The sequence below is a fragment of the Chinchilla lanigera genome, unplaced genomic scaffold (genome assembly GCF_000276665.1).
Source record: "Chinchilla lanigera isolate Chin_1 unplaced genomic scaffold, ChiLan1.0 scaffold00033, whole genome shotgun sequence".
In the NCBI taxonomy this organism is placed as follows: domain Eukaryota; kingdom Metazoa; phylum Chordata; class Mammalia; order Rodentia; family Chinchillidae; genus Chinchilla; species Chinchilla lanigera.
In genome coordinates, this window is record NW_004955434.1 from 8961565 (window position 1) to 8969121 (window position 7557).

General features: G+C 37.5%; 1 pseudogene; it reads left to right on the top strand.

Moving 5' to 3' along the window:
* The window catches only part of LOC102009751, a 4799-nt pseudogene extending 3661 nt beyond the window's left edge, over positions 1-1138 (top strand).
* The last annotated feature ends 6419 nt before the right edge of the window (positions 1139-7557 follow it).

Genomic DNA, 7557 nt, shown 5'->3' on the forward strand with positions numbered 1-7557 from the left:
CCTAAGTATGGTACAACAACTATTGATAATCTCCTACCTCTTTCATCTGTAACTCACTATCATTTGTCTATTTGTTTTCCTGAGAAACTATCTTATAGATAACAATATATAAAACAATAACCATTGATAATTTCCTACCACTTTGTCTGTAATTTTGTAAGCCCCTCCTATTATTATGTTATCCTTCTTTTACTCTTTAAAAAAAAAAAAAAACAAAGCCACATCCACCAGTGAGATGGTGCTTAAACTGGTTTAGACCACACACTACTACAAAAAGAATCAGCCCCACATTTGCTCCTTTGGGTTGAAAGAAGAGTATAAGAGAGGAGAGAAGAGGAGTGTCCATACAGACACGAGAAGCCTGCAGATACAGATAACACCTTTGCTGAATGGAATATTAGAGACCAGTATTATGGAATCAATGACCCTGTAGCAGCTAAGCTTCTTAAGCAGGCTTCAACACTGCAGTACCAGGTGAGGGCTGGGGATATAGTTCAGTGGCACAGCACCTGCCTGGCAAGTGTGAGGTCCTGAGTTTGACTCTTGGTACCAAAAAACAACGCCTTATCTAGACCCACCAGAGGATAAGACTATCACCACACTATATATTGGTGGTCTGGGTGATACCATTACTGAGACAGATCTCAGAAATTATTTCTGCCAGCTTAGAGAGAGCCAGACTGTCACTACTATACAGAGGTAGCAGTAGCAGTGTCCTTTCATCCAATGTGCCACGAGGCAAGCTGTGAAAGTGGCTGCTGAGAAGTCCTTTAATAAGTTGATTGACAATGGCCACAGACTCAACATGAGATGGAGGTGATCCCAGGAAGCTAGAGGGAAAGAGAAAGAGAAGGATGGAGCCACAGACTCTGGGATCAAGCTAGAGCCAGTTGCAGGACTGCCAGGATCTCTTCCTCTACCTGCAGCTGCAGAAGAAGCCTCTGTCAACTATGTCAACCTGCTCGCAAGTAGTCCTCCAGCAGTGGTGAACATTGCCCTGAGCCTGCCCCACTCCCACCCCTACGCACAGGTTTTAGGCTACAAGTGTTTCCTCCAATGGAACTGTGCCTCCTTTCACAAGGGCTCCAGCACTAATTTTCTATCCTTCCCAGGATCCACAGCAGATAGCTCATGCTAGAAAACGCAGCAGTTCCTAGCACGTTATCACCACTCTGGAACTCTATGGAAGAAAGAGTACTTTAAAATCCCAGTGTATGAATATGGGAATAAATACAATTTTCCTTCCTTTATAGTTTCCATGGTAGCTGACCATGTTCAGATGTAGGGAGTTGGAAAATGATAGCCATGCTTCCTTACATGTATTCAGAGGATCATTGGACCTCAAATAAGCTGTGATGGACACAGCTGGTTACTTCTAAAACATTACTAAGACAACCTAGTGTCTGCTTCCTCTAAACTTGCATAGGGACAAGCAGATGAGTCAATCCACGTATCCAACAGTTACCATCTCAATGATGTGATCATTTTGTATCTTTTTGGGTGAGGGGCAAAAACTCCTGCAGTAAAAAACATTTTGACCATTTTACAACTATTAAATATTTTCTTTTTTATCATCTAGAAATTAGCACTAATCATTGTAGTGGTGTGTGATTTAACTCTTTTGAAGTCATACCCTCACAGTGACTTCTTCTCTTTTTCCTCAAGTATTAGATGAGATTGGGTGTGTTCAGGGTGGTATGGCTGGAGGCTCCTCAAGTATTAGTAAAGCAACCTGACTGATAGTTTTACTTCTTTCCATTATGAAAAAAAAAGCAAAAGTAAAAATTACTTTTTATTCCTATCAATCAGAGAGAAACACAAATTTTATGGAGCTGTGTTCATTGAGGAAACCTATTGTCTGGGATGAAGTTATTTTGAAAGAGTTCCTATAAAACTGAAACTGAAAAGTTCTGGGGTGTGTTTGAATGGAAGACTTGTGATCTGTGGCTGCATCTCTGATCTTCAGCAATCACCTTTGTGTTTTCATCTTCTCATTGCAATCCCCTGCTTCTGGGGAGGGGATTATTTGGAGAATGCTTGGATATATCTGAATTGTAGATATAAGGGAAATTTGATGTGTTGTGTTTATACTTTTTAAAATAATTAAAACAGGTCAGTTTTCAAAAACAAATGTCATCATGTCTACTGCTTTAATCTACTAAGTGCACTGTAGCTCTGAGCCAAGTCTGAGGAACTTTTGCCCAATTCAACAGAGCCAGAATTCCAACTTTGTTCAATCAACCAACATTTTAAATGGTTTTTGCCTGTGGTGGCACCCTTTAAGAAGTGGATGAAAGCTACTGTAATAATTTGCACATTCTAATCACTTTCCAGTATCATGAGAGATTTTTATTTATAAATAGTCCTAGATACCTCGGGTAAAATAAGAGGTTACATTCATTATTGCTGGTAACAGACATTTCTTCATCCACCAATGTTGTATACGTATGAAAATGGTGTACTGCAACACATACTATGTATTGAAGAGTACAATACTGTAAACCTTAAAAGCACCACTATTTTAGCATAATAAAAGGAAGTCCAAAGAGCTCCTACATGTACTACTCCAAATAACTTTGCTTCTTTGATACTTGTGGCTTATTGTAATTTTTTTAAATCAAGGATGTTACCATTGCATTGTATAAAATAAACTGTTTGACTAGCATAGCTAGTTTTTTTTAATTTTTCAAAAACCTGTGAAGGCAGTGAACTTAACTTTAAAATATGGTAGTTCTTTCAGTATGATGTCTTAAACACATTACCTTTAATATCTGTTGGGAAGGAAATGTCCAGACTTTGCAAATGTCCTTATTATATGATTCCTCTTTTGCTTATGTAGGAATCAGTATTTATAGTTATGTGTACAGTGAGGATCTACAAAAAGGTGTATATTTTCAAATAATTTTTAATGATTTAACAAATTTGTAAATCATTTTCAGACTTCTGCACCTGTAGATTCTCACTGTGAATCCCTTGCTTGCTCATGCATAAGTATATCTGCAATACCAAAAATACAGGTTCAGTATTGTTTCACATGTGTAACTTCACGAGAGCATCAAGACGGAGTCTCACTTGTAGGTTAAATTGGTCTTGAACTCATTATGTAGCCAAATCTGGTCTCAAATTTGCAGTGACCCTTCTGCCTCAGCCTCCTGAGTACTGGAATTATAGATGTCCACCACCTTGTTCAGCTCCACGTGTGTAACGTTTTAGTTGAGATATTAAATGGTGGGCAAGCACTGTGGATATGAATGTGGGAAGTAATTTTAAACATGTCTAATTGGTCACAAGGCCTAATTTGCAGGAACTATTGCTATTTTATTGAACAGCTTTGCTTTTAACAGCGTTGCTTGTTGCTTTGTGTGCATTGACATTATGGTGTAAAGATTGTGCGGCTCCAACAGGGAACCACAGTATTTACATTGATCTGTTACAACTGCTTTGAGATAGCCAAATGTAAACTAAAAGTCTTAATTAAAGTGGTGTAGTTTTGTATAACTCAGTATCAGTAGTTCAATAAATTTGGATTGCCAAACAAGGGCTTGCATTTAAAAAAAAATAAAACAGAAACAATGTGCTGGAAGATAAAATACGTAGAACTCTTGAAGACATAGGCATAGGCGAGGACTTTCTGAACAGAACCTGAAAGGCACAAGAAATAATACTGAGACTAAACAAATGGAATCATATCAAATTTAAAAGCTTCTGCACAGCAAAGGAAACAACCAACAGAGTGAAAAAGACAACTTAGGGAAGGAGAAAAAATATTTTTTCCAGCTATTCCTGAAACATAGGACTAACATGTGCAATATATAAAGAATTTTACAAAATTAAACTCCACCAAATAAAAGACTCAATCAAAAAATAGGTAACCAAAAAGAAAAGACACTTTTGAGAACTACAAATGACTAATAAATATAGTAAGTGAAAAACATGTTCAATATCTCTGGCCATTAGAGAAATGCAAATTAAAACTATTTTGAGATAACATCTTACTCCAGAAAGAATGTCTATCATCAAAAAAATCTAATAATAACAAATGCTGGTAAGGACGTGGGGGAAAAAGCAACTCTTCTACATTTTTGGTAGGAATATAAACTATTACAACCACTCTGGAAATTAGTGTGGAGATTCTTTAAAAAACTAAAAATAGAAATACCATTTTACCCAGCTATTGTTCTTCCAGGTATCTTCCCAAAAGAGGTAAAATTATTGCATTACAGGCCTACATGCATACCTATATGTTTATAATGGCATGATTTATAATAGCTACATGTTGGAAACCGCATATATGTCCATCAACAGAGGAATAGATAAGGACAATGTGGTATTTATACACAGTGGAGTATTACTGTGCTATAAAGAAAGATAAACTTGAGGAATTCATAGGTAAACAGGTGCAACTTGAGAACATAATATTAAGTGAAATAGACACACGTTTAAACATTGCATAGTTTCTCTTATATAAGAAACTCAAAATATATATATGCAAATGAGAGGTAAAGTGGAAGAGACAAATAGGAAGTGAGGAGAGATCCAGATGGTTCCTATATTACCTATTCTGTTGCAAAAATATTTAACACAAATCCTAATTTGTTTTATTTATATTATTAATGTCTCTTAGTTTACTGTAAAGAAAGTTTTGTGCTAATATTAGTTTGTTCTTTGTAAGAATCTTTTCTTGTCAGTGTCTGGTATTCTGAATAACTGCTTTGAAGATAACAATACACAGAGTATTAACTACTATTATTCTTTTATTATTTTGTTAAGAAATTGTTTTATTTTTTATAAAAGAAAAAAGGAAAAGAATGAAAAAATAAAGTCCACAGCTGTGGCAACTATCCTGTAACCATGATGTAACAATCCTGAAGATGAAAGTCAACATACTTCTACCTGTGGAGAGAAAGGAGCTGAGAAGAGTAGAGAGAGAATCTGGCAAAATGCTCAGCCTATCTTGGGACCACGTAGCTTCATCCTTTTTTAAAAAACAGAAAATAAATATCCTTATGGTTTAAGACTCTTATAGCTGGAGCTATAATTATTTACATTGAACACATAATGATATAGCAGAGATATGACCTAAACTGTACGAACAGGTTTTAAGGAGCAGAAAGGAATACATACACGGATTCTAGTAGTCCTGAAGAGACATCATAGTGTCCTGGCCTAAGAAGAAAGCAGTAAAGACGGAGAGAAGTGGATTCAAGATGTATTTGGAGATAAAAAAAAACAATAGGACTCGCTGTTGGTTTAGATATGACAGAGGACTGGCACAGGAGTTAGGAATAAGGCCACCCTGTAGGTTCTGTGCTTGAAAGTGGTGCCACGTACTGACATGGAGAACAGGAAGAAGAGGCTTGGGGAAGAAGGGGACTGAAGAATTTTTCTTAGATGTTTTAGATTTTGAATGTGCATGAGCCATTCAAATAGAGGTGTAAAATCAGCAGGTAGATATGAGTCTGAAGCACCAGGGTAAGTTCAGGGTTTGGATTTCAATTTGGAAATTGTCAATAGATATATTTAAAACCACAGAAAGAGAGAAGATCCCACTTATTAAAATCTGAGAAATTCTAAAATTAGAGGTCAGCTAGAAGGCAGAGACTGAGGAGAAGTATTGAAAGGTAAGAGGAAAGCCATTACCATGATCAACACCAGCAACTTTGATTTACAGTAAACTTAGCATTATGTAGAACTAACTTTATGACAGGCATTACTCCAAGTGCTTTGTGGCTTCAAAGAAGCAAATAAAAAATGGAATTTTTTCTTGAGGTACTGGGATTTGATCCCAAGGCCTTTGCCCTGAGCTAAGCTACATCTCCAGCCCCCTTTATTGTTTATTTTGAGACAGGGTCTAAGATCCTAAGTTGCCCATTTGGGGCTCAAACTTGCCATCCTCTTGGCTCAGTCTTCAAGAACGCTGGAATTATAGGTGTGCACCACCACACCAGGTTTTTCCTTTCTCCTTTGGCTTTCATCCCTAAACTAAAAAGTTTAAGTGAAGTGCTTCTTGACTTTTATATAATTAATTACTAAATTAGATATTTTTGGAAACTATTCAGTCAGCACAATAGAGGAAAGCTAATTGTGGAAAATAAAGAGTCTCAGGAACTTCCTTCCCACCAGAGGTAATCATTAAGTTTTTTGTATACCCTCTAGGAAGGCTTCAGACATGCACACACAGACTTGTTTTTATAGAAGATTGATTTCTCTCTCTCCACATATACATACTGTTGGAGTCAGGGTTTGCAAGGGAAACAAAACAGGACATATAATTTATAGGATTATTTTATAATAGTCACCCAAAGAGTCATATGAATGAATGAATCCAGGTGAGGCCCTAGATCCCACAGCAATGCTATGCATGAGTCCGGCTGAAGACCTAGAGCCCATCACAATGCCTCCCACGAGTCCAGCTGAAGGCCTAGAGCTCACAACAGTGTCTTCTGCAATCCTGTTTTATGGATCTGTGCTGGGAAGGCCTAAAGGTTGGTGGTGGAAGATAGAAAATCTGCATCAGTGGGATGAAGGATGTGTGCCAGCAGGCTGAGGAATATGCATGGAGCCAGGAAGCGATGCTCAAAATAAGAGCCAGAGCTCCCCCAAAAGTACCATAGCCATCCTCAACAACAGTGAGGTTTGAGAACAGTCAAGCTCCTATCAGGAAAGCCGGCATGGCAAGTTTCTCCAAGAGAATCAACAGCCCCTAAGCTCCTTTTCATGCTGTTGGCAACAATCATCAGGTGGGCCTCCTACACCAAGCACCACGTTGGTTCAATTCAGCTGGGTGTTACAAGCTGACCACCAGTTGTCAATCCATCACACATACAGACACCTAATTCTGCGGCTTGAATTAATTTAATGCATTTTGGAGTTACTTCTGTATATGCACATTTAGACCTCTTTTTAAAGCCTAACATACCATTGTATTAACATGCTATAATATACTTAAGTTCCTCTGCTGTATATATAGTGCTTTTTCTTACCACAGCAAAACATCTTTGTAAGCAAATCTTTGGGTACTGGCACAAAAATAATTGTTGGATAATTTCCTCCCAGTGAATATGCTAAATTGAAGCACTTAAATTTCCCAAAAAGTTATACAAATGACATTCTCTCTAATTACATTTCCTCACATCTTGGTCAACATTTGCTATGAACCAACTCCAAAAATTAATTGACTTGATAAAATGACATGTCATTGTTCTTATCTGGGTCTCTAATTATGAATAGGGGGCTAGGCCTGATTTTTACACGTGCAAGTTTTTAAGTTAAGACTCTGTGAGCCGGATCCTAGTTCTTGAAATGTGTTACCTCGAGCCGGTGGAATCTCTTTTCAAAAATGGGAACAATGACAGTGCCAACCTTTAGGATTAGAGGAGGTATGGAGGACCACAGGGAACCCCCCCTCTTCCATCGCTTTTGGCAAAATTTGCCCTAATATTTTGGAGCTATGTTCGCTTTATCTGAGGTGTCCTCTTTTCAGTCAAATTTTGCAGAGCTCTCTTGTTCATAATCGGACAGGAGAAGAAAATTGGCTCTGCTTTTTAAAAATTTTAC